This window comes from Camellia sinensis, chromosome 15 (genome assembly GCF_055761805.1).
Source record: "Camellia sinensis isolate YWXY chromosome 15, ASM5576180v1, whole genome shotgun sequence".
NCBI lineage: Eukaryota > Viridiplantae > Streptophyta > Magnoliopsida > Ericales > Theaceae > Camellia > Camellia sinensis.
In genome coordinates, this window is record NC_138975.1 from 60,546,403 (window position 1) to 60,562,414 (window position 16,012).

Consider the following 16,012-nt stretch of genomic DNA (forward strand, 5'->3'; position numbering starts at 1 on the left):
AATCCGTATAGGTGTTCGAGAGTTCGAACCGTAATGCGCAAGAAATGGTATGTAAACCCCGTTTTTATATATCTGCCACTGTGCAGGAGAATCCGTATAGGTGTTCGAGTGTTCGAACCGTAATGCGCAAAAAATGGTACCGAAACCCCGTATTTACATATCTGCCACTGTGCAGGAGAATCCGTATAGGTGTTCGAGTGTTCGAACCGTAATGCGCAAGAAATGGTTCCGAAACCCCGTATTTACATATCTGCCACTGTGCAGCAGAATCCGTATAGGTGTTCGAGAGTTCGAACCGTAATGCGCAAGAAATGGTACGGAAACCCCGTATTTACATACCTGCCACTTTGTAGGAGAATCCGCATAGGTGTTCGAGTGTTCGAACCGTAATGTGCAAGAAATGGTATGGAAACCCCGTATTTACATATCTGCCACTGTGCAGGAGAATCCGAATAGGTGTTCGAGTGTTCGAACCGTAATGCGCAAGAAATGGTATGTAAACCCCGTATTTACATATCTGCCACTGTGCAGGAGAATCCGTATAGGTGTTCGAGTGTTTGAACCGTAATGCGCAAGAAATGGTACGGAAACCCCGTATTTACATATCTGCCACTGTGCAGGAGAATCCGTATAGGTGTTCGAGTGTTCGAACCGTAATGCGTGAGAAATGGTATCTAAACCCCGTATTTATATATCTGCCACTGTGCTGGATAATCCGTATAGGTGATCGAGTGTTCGAACCGTAATGCGCCAGAAATGGTACCGAAACCCCGTATTTACATATCTGCCACTGTGCAGGAGAATCCGTATAGGTGTTCGAGTGTTCGAACCGTAATGCGCAAGAAATGGTACCGAAACCCCGTATTTACATATCTGCCACTGTGCAGGAGAATCCGTATAGGTGTTCGAGTGTTCGAACCGTAATGCGCAAGAAATGGTATGGAAACCCCGTATTTACATATCTGCCACTGTGCAGGAGAATCCGTATAGGTGTTCGAGTGTTCGAACCGTAATGCGCAAGAAATGGTTCCGAAACCCCGTATTTACATATCTGCCACTGTGCAGGAGAATCCGTATAGGTGTTCGAGAGTTCGAACCGTAATGCGCAAGAAATGGTACGGAAACCCCGTATTTACATATCTGCCACTTTGTAGGAGAATCCGCATAGGTGTTCGAGTGTTCGAACCGTAATGTGCAAGAAATGGTATGGAAACCCCGTATTTACATATCTGCCACTGTGCAGGAGAATCCGTATAGTTGTTCGATTGTTCAAATCGTAATGCGCAAGAAATGGTACCGAAACCCCGTATTTACATATCTGCCACTGTGCAGGAGAATCCGAATAGGTGTTCGAGTGTTCGAACCGTAATGCGCAAGAAATTGTATGTAAACCCCGTATTTACATATCTGCCACTGTGCAGGAGAATCCGTATAGGTGTTCGAGTGTTCGAACCGTAATGCGCAAGAAATGGTTCCGAAACCCCGTATTTACGTATCTGCCACTGTGCAGGAGAATCCGTATAGGTGTTCCATTGTTCGAACCGTAATGCGCAAGAAATGGTACGGAAACCCCGTATTTACATATCTGCCACTGTGCAGGAGAATCCGTATAGGTGTTCGAGTGTTCGAACCGTAATGCGCAAAAATGGTACCGAAACCGCGTATTTACATATCTGCCACTGTGCAGGATAATCCGAATAGGTGTTCGAGTGTTCGAACCGTAATGCGCAAGAAATGGTATGTAAACCCCGTATTTACATATCTGCCACTGTGCAGGAGAATCCGTATAGGTGTTCGAGTGTTCGAACCGTAATGCGCAAGAAATGGTACGGAAACCCCGTATTTACATATCTGCCACTGTGCAGGAGAATCCGTATAGGTGTTCGATTGTTCGAACCGTAATGCGCAAGAAATGGTTCCGAAACCCCGTATTTACATATCTGCCACTGTGCAGGAGAATCCGTATAGGTGTTCGAGAGTTCGAACCGTAATGCGCAAGAAATGGTATGTAAACCCCGTTTTTATATATCTGCCACTGTGCAGGAGAATCCGTATAGGTGTTCGAGTGTTCGAACCGTAATGCGCAAAAAATGGTACCGAAACCCCGTATTTACATATCTGCCACTGTGCAGGAGAATCCGTATAGGTGTTCGAGTGTTCGAACCGTAATGCGCAAGAAATGGTTCCGAAACCCCGTATTTACATATCTGCCACTGTGCAGCAGAATCCGTATAGGTGTTCGAGAGTTCGAACCGTAATGCGCAAGAAATGGTACGGAAACCCCGTATTTACATACCTGCCACTTTGTAGGAGAATCCGCATAGGTGTTCGAGTGTTCGAACCGTAATGTGCAAGAAATGGTATGGAAACCCCGTATTTACATATCTGCCACTGTGCAGGAGAATCCGAATAGGTGTTCGAGTGTTCGAACCGTAATGCGCAAGAAATGGTATGTAAACCCCGTATTTACATATCTGCCACTGTGCAGGAGAATCCGTATAGGTGTTCGAGTGTTTGAACCGTAATGCGCAAGAAATGGTACGGAAACCCCGTATTTACATATCTGCCACTGTGCAGGAGAATCCGTATAGGTGTTCGAGTGTTCGAACCGTAATGCGTGAGAAATGGTATCTAAACCCCGTATTTATATATCTGCCACTGTGCTGGATAATCCGTATAGGTGATCGAGTGTTCGAACCGTAATGCGCCAGAAATGGTACCGAAACCCCGTATTTACATATCTGCCACTGTGCAGGAGAATCCGTATAGGTGTTCGAGTGTTCGAACCGTAATGCGCAAGAAATGGTACCGAAACCCCGTATTTACATATCTGCCACTGTGCAGGAGAATCCGTATAGGTGTTCGAGTGTTCGAACCGTAATGCGCAAGAAATGGTATGGAAACCCCGTATTTACATATCTGCCACTGTGCAGGAGAATCCGTATAGGTGTTCGAGTGTTCGAACCGTAATGCGCAAGAAATGGTTCCGAAACCCCGTATTTACATATCTGCCACTGTGCAGGAGAATCCGTATAGGTGTTCGAGAGTTCGAACCGTAATGCGCAAGAAATGGTACGGAAACCCCGTATTTACATATCTGCCACTTTGTAGGAGAATCCGCATAGGTGTTCGAGTGTTCGAACCGTAATGTGCAAGAAATGGTATGGAAACCCCGTATTTACATATCTGCCACTGTGCAGGAGAATCCGTATAGTTGTTCGATTGTTCAAATCGTAATGCGCAAGAAATGGTACCGAAACCCCGTATTTACATATCTGCCACTGTGCAGGAGAATCCGAATAGGTGTTCGAGTGTTCGAACCGTAATGCGCAAGAAATTGTATGTAAACCCCGTATTTACATATCTGCCACTGTGCAGGAGAATCCGTATAGGTGTTCGAGTGTTCGAACCGTAATGCGCAAGAAATGGTTCCGAAACCCCGTATTTACGTATCTGCCACTGTGCAGGAGAATCCGTATAGGTGTTCCATTGTTCGAACCGTAATGCGCAAGAAATGGTACGGAAACCCCGTATTTACATATCTGCCACTGTGCAGGAGAATCCGTATAGGTGTTCGAGTGTTCGAACCGTAATGCGCAAAAATGGTACCGAAACCGCGTATTTACATATCTGCCACTGTGCAGGATAATCCGAATAGGTGTTCGAGTGTTCGAACCGTAATGCGCAAGAAATGGTATGTAAACCCCGTATTTACATATCTGCCACTGTGCAGGAGAATCCGTATAGGTGTTCGAGTGTTCGAACCGTAATGCGCAAGAAATGGTACGGAAACCCCGTATTTACATATCTGCCACTGTGCAGGAGAATCCGTATAGGTGTTCGATTGTTCGAACCGTAATGCGCAAAAAATGGTACCGAAACCCTGTATTTACATATCCGCCACTGTGCAGGAGAATCCGTATAGGTGTTCGAGTGTTCGAACCGTAATGCGCAAGAAATGGTACCGAAACCCCGTATTTACATATCTGCCACTGTGCAGGAGAATCCGAATAGGTGTTCGAGTGTTCGATCCGTAATGCGCAAGAAATGGTATGTAAACCCCGTATTTACATATCTGCCACTGTGCAGGAGAATCCGTATAGGTGTTCGAGTGTTCGAACCGTAATGCGCAAGAAATGGTACGGAAACCCCGTATTTACATATCTGCCACTGTGCAGGAGAATCCGTATAGGTGTTCGAGTGTTTGAACCGTAATGCGTGAGAAATGGTTTGCAAACCCCGTATTTATATATCTGCCACTGTGCTGGATAATCCGTATAGGTGTTCGAGTGTTCGAACCGTAATGCGCCAGAAATGGTACCGAAACCCCGTATTTACATATCTGCCACTGTGCAGGAGAATCCGTATAGGTGTTCGAGTGTTCGAACCGTAATGCGCAAGAAATGGTACCGAAACCCCGTATTTACATATCTGCCACTGTGCAGGAGAATCCGTATAGGTGTTCGAGTGTTCGAACCGTAATGCGCAAGAAATGGTATGGAAACCCCGTATTTACATATCTGCCACTGTGCAGGAGAATCCGTATAGGTGTTCGAGTGTTCGAACCGTAATGCGCAAGAAATGGTTCCGAAACCCCGTATTTACATATCTGCCACGGTGCAGGAGAATCCGTATAGGTGTTCGAGAGTTCGAACCGTAATGCGCAAGAAATGGTACGGAAACCCCGTATTTACATATCTGCCACTTTGTAGGAGAATCCGCATAGGTGTTCGAGTGTTCGAACCGTAATGTGCAAGAAATGGTATGGAAACCCCGTATTTACATATCTGCCACTGTGCAGGAGAATCCGTATAGGTGTTCGAGTGTTCGAACCGTAATGCGCAAGAAATGGTTCCGAAACCCCGTATTTACATATCTGCCACTGTGCAGGAGAATCCGTATAGGTGTTCGAGTGTTCGAACCGTAATGCGCAAGAAATGGTTCCGAAACCCCGTATTTACATATCTGCCACTGTGCAGGAGAATCCGTATAGGTGTTCGAGAGTTCGAACCGTAATGCGCAAGAAATGGTATGTAAACCCCGTTTTTATATATCTGCCACTGTGCAGGAGAATCCGTATAGGTGTTCGAGTGTTCGAACCGTAATGCGCAAAAAATGGTACCGAAACCCCGTATTTACATATCTGCCACTGTGCAGGAGAATCCGTATAGGTGTTCGAGTGTTCGAACCGTAATGCGCAAGAAATGGTTCCGAAACCCCGTATTTACATATCTGCCACTGTGCAGCAGAATCCGTATAGGTGTTCGAGAGTTCGAACCGTAATGCGCAAGAAATGGTACGGAAACCCCGTATTTACATACCTGCCACTTTGTAGGAGAATCCGCATAGGTGTTCGAGTGTTCGAACCGTAATGTGCAAGAAATGGTATGGAAACCCCGTATTTACATATCTGCCACTGTGCAGGAGAATCCGAATAGGTGTTCGAGTGTTCGAACCGTAATGCGCAAGAAATGGTATGTAAACCCCGTATTTACATATCTGCCACTGTGCAGGAGAATCCGTATAGGTGTTCGAGTGTTTGAACCGTAATGCGCAAGAAATGGTACGGAAACCCCGTATTTACATATCTGCCACTGTGCAGGAGAATCCGTATAGGTGTTCGAGTGTTCGAACCGTAATGCGTGAGAAATGGTATCTAAACCCCGTATTTATATATCTGCCACTGTGCTGGATAATCCGTATAGGTGATCGAGTGTTCGAACCGTAATGCGCCAGAAATGGTACCGAAACCCCGTATTTACATATCTGCCACTGTGCAGGAGAATCCGTATAGGTGTTCGAGTGTTCGAACCGTAATGCGCAAGAAATGGTACCGAAACCCCGTATTTACATATCTGCCACTGTGCAGGAGAATCCGTATAGGTGTTCGAGTGTTCGAACCGTAATGCGCAAGAAATGGTATGGAAACCCCGTATTTACATATCTGCCACTGTGCAGGAGAATCCGTATAGGTGTTCGAGTGTTCGAACCGTAATGCGCAAGAAATGGTTCCGAAACCCCGTATTTACATATCTGCCACTGTGCAGGAGAATCCGTATAGGTGTTCGAGAGTTCGAACCGTAATGCGCAAGAAATGGTACGGAAACCCCGTATTTACATATCTGCCACTTTGTAGGAGAATCCGCATAGGTGTTCGAGTGTTCGAACCGTAATGTGCAAGAAATGGTATGGAAACCCCGTATTTACATATCTGCCACTGTGCAGGAGAATCCGTATAGTTGTTCGATTGTTCAAATCGTAATGCGCAAGAAATGGTACCGAAACCCCGTATTTACATATCTGCCACTGTGCAGGAGAATCCGAATAGGTGTTCGAGTGTTCGAACCGTAATGCGCAAGAAATTGTATGTAAACCCCGTATTTACATATCTGCCACTGTGCAGGAGAATCCGTATAGGTGTTCGAGTGTTCGAACCGTAATGCGCAAGAAATGGTTCCGAAACCCCGTATTTACGTATCTGCCACTGTGCAGGAGAATCCGTATAGGTGTTCCATTGTTCGAACCGTAATGCGCAAGAAATGGTACGGAAACCCCGTATTTACATATCTGCCACTGTGCAGGAGAATCCGTATAGGTGTTCGAGTGTTCGAACCGTAATGCGCAAAAATGGTACCGAAACCGCGTATTTACATATCTGCCACTGTGCAGGATAATCCGAATAGGTGTTCGAGTGTTCGAACCGTAATGCGCAAGAAATGGTATGTAAACCCCGTATTTACATATCTGCCACTGTGCAGGAGAATCCGTATAGGTGTTCGAGTGTTCGAACCGTAATGCGCAAGAAATGGTACGGAAACCCCGTATTTACATATCTGCCACTGTGCAGGAGAATCCGTATAGGTGTTCGATTGTTCGAACCGTAATGCGCAAAAAATGGTACCGAAACCCTGTATTTACATATCCGCCACTGTGCAGGAGAATCCGTATAGGTGTTCGAGTGTTCGAACCGTAATGCGCAAGAAATGGTACCGAAACCCCGTATTTACATATCTGCCACTGTGCAGGAGAATCCGAATAGGTGTTCGAGTGTTCGATCCGTAATGCGCAAGAAATGGTATGTAAACCCCGTATTTACATATCTGCCACTGTGCAGGAGAATCCGTATAGGTGTTCGAGTGTTCGAACCGTAATGCGCAAGAAATGGTACGGAAACCCCGTATTTACATATCTGCCACTGTGCAGGAGAATCCGTATAGGTGTTCGAGTGTTTGAACCGTAATGCGTGAGAAATGGTTTGCAAACCCCGTATTTATATATCTGCCACTGTGCTGGATAATCCGTATAGGTGTTCGAGTGTTCGAACCGTAATGCGCCAGAAATGGTACCGAAACCCCGTATTTACATATCTGCCACTGTGCAGGAGAATCCGTATAGGTGTTCGAGTGTTCGAACCGTAATGCGCAAGAAATGGTACCGAAACCCCGTATTTACATATCTGCCACTGTGCAGGAGAATCCGTATAGGTGTTCGAGTGTTCGAACCGTAATGCGCAAGAAATGGTATGGAAACCCCGTATTTACATATCTGCCACTGTGCAGGAGAATCCGTATAGGTGTTCGAGTGTTCGAACCGTAATGCGCAAGAAATGGTTCCGAAACCCCGTATTTACATATCTGCCACTGTGCAGGAGAATCCGTATAGGTGTTCGAGAGTTCGAACCGTAATGCGCAAGAAATGGTACGGAAACCCCGTATTTACATATCTGCCACTTTGTAGGAGAATCCGCATAGGTGTTCGAGTGTTCGAACCGTAATGTGCAAGAAATGGTATGGAAACCCCGTATTTACATATCTGCCACTGTGCAGGAGAATCCGTATAGGTGTTCGAGTGTTCGAATCGTAATGCGCAAGAAATGGTACCAAAACCCCGTATTTACACTCGAACCGTAATGCGCAAGAAATGGTTCTGAAACCCCGTATTTACGTATCTGCCACTGTGCAGGAGAATCCGTATAGGTGTTCCATTGTTCGAACCGTAATGCGCAAGAAATGGTACGGAAACCCCGTATTTACATATCTGCCACTGTGCAGGAGAATCCGTATAGGTGTTCGAGTGTTCGAACCGTAATGCGCAAAAAATGGTACCGAAACCCCGTATTTACATAGCTGCCACTGTGCAGGAGAATCCGTATAGGTGTTCGAGTGTTCGAACCGTAATGCGCAAGAAATGGTACCGAAACCCCGTATTTACATATCTGCCACTGTGCAGGAGAATCCGAATAGGTGTTCGAGTGTTCGAACCGTAATGCGCAAGAAATGGTATGTAAACCCTGTATTTACATATCTGCCACTGTGCAGGAGAATCCGTATAGGTGTTCGAGTGTTCGAACCGTAATGCGCAAGAAATGGTACGGAAACCCCGTATTTACATATCTGCCACTGTGCAGGAGAATCCGTATAGGTGTTCGAGTGTTCGAACCGTAATGCGCCAGAAATGGTACCGAAACCCCGTATTTACATATCTGCCACTGTGGAGGAGAATCCGTATAGGTGTTCGAGTGTCCGAACCGTAATGCGCAAGAAATGGTATCGAAACCCCGTATTTACATATCTGCCACTGTGCAGGAGAATCCGTATAGGTGTTCGAGTGTTCGAACCGTAATGCGCAAGAAATGGTATGGAAACCCCGTATTTACATATCTGCCACTGTGCAGGAGAATCCGTATAGGTGTTCGAGTGTTCGAACCGTAATGCGCAAGAAATGGTTCCGAAACCCCGTATTTACATATCTGCCACTGTGCAGGAGAATCCGTATAGGTGTTCGAGAGTTCGAACCGTAATGCGCAAGAAATGGTACGGAAACCCCGTATTTACATATCTGCCACTTTGTAGGAGAATCCGCATAGGTGTTCGAGTGTTCGAACCGTAATGTGCAAGAAATGGTATGGAAACCCCGTATTTACATATCTGCCACTGTGCAGGAGAATCCGTATAGTTGTTCGATTGTTCAAATCGTAATGCGCAAGAAATGGTACCGAAACCCCGTATTTACATATCTGCCACTGTGCAGGAGAATCCGAATAGGTGTTCGAGTGTTCGAACCGTAATGCGCAAGAAATTGTATGTAAACCCCGTATTTACATATCTGCCACTGTGCAGGAGAATCCGTATAGGTGTTCGAGTGTTCGAACCGTAATGCGCAAGAAATGGTTCCGAAACCCCGTATTTACGTATCTGCCACTGTGCAGGAGAATCCGTATAGGTGTTCCATTGTTCGAACCGTAATGCGCAAGAAATGGTACGGAAACCCCGTATTTACATATCTGCCACTGTGCAGGAGAATCCGTATAGGTGTTCGAGTGTTCGAACCGTAATGCGCAAAAATGGTACCGAAACCGCGTATTTACATATCTGCCACTGTGCAGGATAATCCGAATAGGTGTTCGAGTGTTCGAACCGTAATGCGCAAGAAATGGTATGTAAACCCCGTATTTACATATCTGCCACTGTGCAGGAGAATCCGTATAGGTGTTCGAGTGTTCGAACCGTAATGCGCAAGAAATGGTACGGAAACCCCGTATTTACATATCTGCCACTGTGCAGGAGAATCCGTATAGGTGTTCGATTGTTCGAACCGTAATGCGCAAAAAATGGTACCGAAACCCTGTATTTACATATCCGCCACTGTGCAGGAGAATCCGTATAGGTGTTCGAGTGTTCGAACCGTAATGCGCAAGAAATGGTACCGAAACCCCGTATTTACATATCTGCCACTGTGCAGGAGAATCCGAATAGGTGTTCGAGTGTTCGATCCGTAATGCGCAAGAAATGGTATGTAAACCCCGTATTTACATATCTGCCACTGTGCAGGAGAATCCGTATAGGTGTTCGAGTGTTCGAACCGTAATGCGCAAGAAATGGTACGGAAACCCCGTATTTACATATCTGCCACTGTGCAGGAGAATCCGTATAGGTGTTCGAGTGTTTGAACCGTAATGCGTGAGAAATGGTTTGCAAACCCCGTATTTATATATCTGCCACTGTGCTGGATAATCCGTATAGGTGTTCGAGTGTTCGAACCGTAATGCGCCAGAAATGGTACCGAAACCCCGTATTTACATATCTGCCACTGTGCAGGAGAATCCGTATAGGTGTTCGAGTGTTCGAACCGTAATGCGCAAGAAATGGTACCGAAACCCCGTATTTACATATCTGCCACTGTGCAGGAGAATCCGTATAGGTGTTCGAGTGTTCGAACCGTAATGCGCAAGAAATGGTATGGAAACCCCGTATTTACATATCTGCCACTGTGCAGGAGAATCCGTATAGGTGTTCGAGTGTTCGAACCGTAATGCGCAAGAAATGGTTCCGAAACCCCGTATTTACATATCTGCCACTGTGCAGGAGAATCCGTATAGGTGTTCGAGAGTTCGAACCGTAATGCGCAAGAAATGGTACGGAAACCCCGTATTTACATATCTGCCACTTTGTAGGAGAATCCGCATAGGTGTTCGAGTGTTCGAACCGTAATGTGCAAGAAATGGTATGGAAACCCCGTATTTACATATCTGCCACTGTGCAGGAGAATCCGTATAGGTGTTCGAGTGTTCGAATCGTAATGCGCAAGAAATGGTACCAAAACCCCGTATTTACACTCGAACCGTAATGCGCAAGAAATGGTTCTGAAACCCCGTATTTACGTATCTGCCACTGTGCAGGAGAATCCGTATAGGTGTTCCATTGTTCGAACCGTAATGCGCAAGAAATGGTACGGAAACCCCGTATTTACATATCTGCCACTGTGCAGGAGAATCCGTATAGGTGTTCGAGTGTTCGAACCGTAATGCGCAAAAAATGGTACCGAAACCCCGTATTTACATAGCTGCCACTGTGCAGGAGAATCCGTATAGGTGTTCGAGTGTTCGAACCGTAATGCGCAAGAAATGGTACCGAAACCCCGTATTTACATATCTGCCACTGTGCAGGAGAATCCGAATAGGTGTTCGAGTGTTCGAACCGTAATGCGCAAGAAATGGTATGTAAACCCTGTATTTACATATCTGCCACTGTGCAGGAGAATCCGTATAGGTGTTCGAGTGTTCGAACCGTAATGCGCAAGAAATGGTACGGAAACCCCGTATTTACATATCTGCCACTGTGCAGGAGAATCCGTATAGGTGTTCGAGTGTTCGAACCGTAATGCGCCAGAAATGGTACCGAAACCCCGTATTTACATATCTGCCACTGTGGAGGAGAATCCGTATAGGTGTTCGAGTGTCCGAACCGTAATGCGCAAGAAATGGTATCGAAACCCCGTATTTACATATCTGCCACTGTGCAGGAGAATCCGTATAGGTGTTCGAGTGTTCGAACCGTAATGCGCAAGAAATGGTATGGAAACCCCGTATTTACATATCTGCCACTGTGCAGGAGAATCCGTATAGGTGTTCGAGTGTTCGAACCGTAATGCGCAAGAAATGGTTCCGAAACCCCGTATTTACATATCTGCCACTGTGCAGGAGAATCCGTATAGGTGTTCGAGAGTTCGAACCGTAATGCGCAAGAAATGGTACGGAAACCCCGTATTTACATATCTGCCACTTTGTAGGAGAATCCGCATAGGTGTTCGAGTGTTCGAATCGTAATGTCCAAGAAATGGTATGGAAACCCCGTATTTACATATCTGCCACTGTGCAGGAGAATCCGTATAGGTGTTCGAGTGTTCGAATCGTAATGCGCAAGAAATGGTACCAAAACCCCGTATTTACACTCGAACCGTAATGCGCAAGAAATGGTTCCGAAACCCCGTATTTACGTATCTGCCACTGTGCAGGAGAATCCGTATAGGTGTTCCATTGTTCGAACCGTAATGCGCAAGAAATGGTACGGAAACCCCGTATTTACATATCTGCCACTGTGCAGGAGAATCCGTATAGGTGTTCGAGTGTTCGAACCGTAATGCGCAAAAAATGGTACCGAAACCCCGTATTTACATAGCTGCCACTGTGCAGGAGAATCCGTATAGGTGTTCGAGTGTTCGAACCGTAATGCGCAAGAAATGGTACCGAAACCCCGTATTTACATATCTGCCACTGTGCAGGAGAATCCGAATAGGTGTTCGAGTGTTCGAACCGTAACGCGCAAGAAATTGTACGGAAACCCCGTATTTACATATCTCCCACTGTGCAGGAGAATCCGTATAGGTGTTCGAGTGTTTGAACCGTAATGCGTGAGAAATGGTTTGCAAACCCCGTATTTATATATCTGCCACTGTGCTGGATAATCCGTATAGGTGTTCGAGTGTTCGAACCGTAATGCGCCAGAAATGGTACCGAAACCCCGTATTTACATATCTGCCACTGTGCAGGAGAATCCGTATAGGTGTTCGAGTGTCCGAACCGTAATGCGCAAGAAATGGTACCGAAACCCCGTATTTACATATCTGCCACTGTGCAGGAGAATCCGTATAGGTGTACGAGTGTTCGAACCGTAATGCGCAAGAAATGGTATGGAAACCCCGTATTTACATATCTGCCACTGTGCAGGAGAATCCGTATAGGTGTTCGAGTGTTCGAACCGTAATGCGCAAGAAATGGTACGGAAACCCCGTATTTACACTCGAGCCGTAATGCGCAAGAAATGGTTCCGAAACCCCGTATTTACGTATCTGCCACTGTGCAGGAGAATCCGTATAGGTGTTCGAGTGTTCGAACCGTAATGCGCAAGAAATGGTACGGAAACCCCGTATTTACATATCTGCCACTGTGCAGGAGAATCCGTATAGGTGTTCGAGTGTTTGAACCGTAATGCGTGAGAAATGGTTTGCAAACCCCGTATTTATATATCTGCCACTGTGCTAGATAATCCGTATAGGTGTTCGAGTGTTCGAACCGTAATGCGCAAGAAATGGTACCGAAACCCCGTATTTACATATCTGCCACTGTGCAGGAGAATCCGAAGAGGTGTTCGAGTGTTCGAACCGTAATGCGCAAGAAATGGTATGTAAACCCCGTATTTACATATCTGCCACTGTGCAGGAGAATCCGTATAGGTGTTCGAGTGTTCGAACCGTAATGCGCAAGGAATGGTACAGAAACCCCGTATTTACATATCTGCCACGGTGCAGGAGAATCCGTATAGGTGTTCGAGTGTTTGAACCGTAATGCGTGAGAAATGGTTTGCAAACCCCGTATTTATATATCTGCCACTGTGCTGAATAATCCGTATAGGTGTTCGAGTGTTCGAACCGTAATGCGCCAGAAATGGTACCGAAACCCCGTATTTACATATCTGCCACTGTGCAGGAGAATCCGTATAGGTGTTCGAGTGTCCGAACCGTAATGCGCAAGAAATGGTACCGAAACCCCGTATTTACATATCTGCCACTGTGCAGGAGAATCCGTATAGGTGTTCGAGTGTTCGAACCGTAATGCGCAAGAAATGGTATGGAAACCCCGTATTTACATATCTGCCACTGTGCAGGAGAATCCGTATAGGTGTTCGAGTGTTCGAACCGTAATGCGCAAGAAATGGTTCCGAAACCCCGTATTTACATATCTGCCACTGTGCAGGAGAATCCGTATAGGTGTTCGAGAGTTCGAACCGTAATGGGCAAGAAATGGTATGCAAACCCCGTTTTTATATATCTGCCACTGTGCAGGAGAATCCGTATAGGTGTTCGAGTGTTCGAACCGTAATGCGCAAAAAATGGTACCGAAACCCCGTATTTATATATCTGCCACTGTGCAGGAGAATCCGTATAGGTGTTCGAGTTTTCGAACCGTAATGCGCAAGAAATGGTTCCGAAACCCCGTATTTACATATCTGCCACTGTGCAGCAGAATCCGTATAGGTGTTCGAGAGTTCGAACCGTAATGCGCAAGAAATGGTACGGAAACCCCGTATTTACATACCTGCCACTTTGTAGGAGAATCCGCATAGGTGTTCGAGTGTTCGAACCGTAATGCGCAAGAAATGGTATGTAAACCCCGTATTAACATATCTGCCACTGTGCAGGAGAATCCGTATAGGTGTTCGAGTGTTCGAACCGTAATGCGCAAGAAATGGTACGGAAACCCCGGATTTACATATCTGCCACTGTGCAGGAGAATCCGTATAGGTGTTCGAGTGTTCGAACCGTAATGCGCAAGAAATGGTATGTAAACCCCGTTTTTACATATCTGCCACTGTGCAGGAGAATCCGTATAGGTGTTCGAGTGTTCGAACCGTAATGCGCAAGAAATGGTACGGAAACCCGGTATTTACATATCTGCCACTGTGCAGCAGAATCCGTATAGGTGTTCGATTGTTCGAACCGTAATGCGCAAGAAATGGTATGTAAACCCCGTTTTTACATATCTGCCACTGTGCAGGAGAATCCGTATAGGTGTTCGAGTGTTCGAACTATAATGCGCAAAAAATGGTACCGAAACCCCGTATTTACATATCTGCCACTGTGCAGGAGAATCCGTATAGGTGTTCGATTGTTCGAACCGTAATGCGCAAGAAATGGTATGTAAACCCCGTATTTACATATCTACCACTGTGCAGGAGAATCCGTATAGGTGTTCGAGCGAACCGTAATGCGCAAGAAATGGTACGGAAACCCCGTATTTACATATCTGCCACTGTGCAGGAGAATCCGTATAGGTGTTCGATTGTTCGAACCGTAATGCGAAAAATATGGTACCGAAACCCCGTATTTACATATCTGCCACTGTGCAGGAGAATCCGGATAGGTGTTCGAGTGTTCGAACCGTAATGCGTAAGAAATGGTACCGAAACCCCGTATTTACATATCTGCCACTGTGCAGGAGAATCCGAATAGGTGTTCGAGTGTTCGATCCGTAATGCGCAAGAAATGGTATGTAAACCCCGTATTTACATATCTGCCACTGTGCAGGAGAATCCGTATAGGTGTTCGAGTGTTCGAACCGTAATGCGCAAGAAATGGTACGGAAACCCCGTATTTACATATCTGCCACTGTGTAGGAGAATCCGTATAGGTGTTCGAGTGTTGGAACCGTAATGCGTGAGAAATGGTATGTAAACCCCGTATTTATATATCTGCCACTGTGCTGGATAATCCGTATAGGTGTTCGAGTGTTCGAACCGTAATGCGCCAGAAATGGTACCGAAACCCCGTATTTACATATCTGCCACTGTGCAGGAGAATCCGTATAGGTGTTCGAGTGTTCGAACCGTAATGCGCAAGAAATGGTACCGAAACCCCATATTTACATATCTGCCACTGTGCAGGAGAATCCGTATAGGTGTTCGAGTGTTCGAACCGTAATGCGCAAGAAATGGTATGGAAACCCCGTATTTACATATCTGCCACTGTGCAGGAGAATCCGTATAGGTGTTCGAGTGTTCGAACCGTAATGCGCAAGAAATGGTTCCGAAACCCCGTATTTACATATCTGCCACTGTGCAGGAGAATCCGTATAGGTGTTCGAGAGTTCGAACCGTAATGCGCAAGAAATGGTACGGAAACCCCGTATTTACACTCGAACCGTAATGCGCAAGAAATGGTTCCGAAACCCCGTATTTACGTATCTGCCACTGTGCAGGAGAATCCATATAGGTGTTCCATTGTTCGAACCGTAATGCGCAAGAAATGGTACGGAAACCCCATATTTACATATCTGCCACTGTGTAGGAGAATCCGTATAGGTGTTCGAGTGTTCGAACCGTAATGCGCAAAAAATGGTACCGAAACCCCGTATTTACATATCTGCCACTGTGCAGGACAATCCGTATAGGTGTTCGAGTGTTCGAACCGTAATGCCCAAGAAATGGTACCGAAACCCCGTATTTACATATCTGCCACTGTGCAGGAGAATCCAAATAGGTGTTCGAGTGTTCGAACCGTAATGCGCAAGAAATGGTATGTAAACCCCGTATTTACATATCTGCCACTGTGCAGGAGAATCCGTATAGGTGTTCGAGTGTTCGAACCGTAATGCGCAAGAAATGGTACGGAAACCCCGTATTTACATATCTGCCACTGTGCAGGAGAATCCGTATAGGTGTTCGAGTGTTTGAACCGT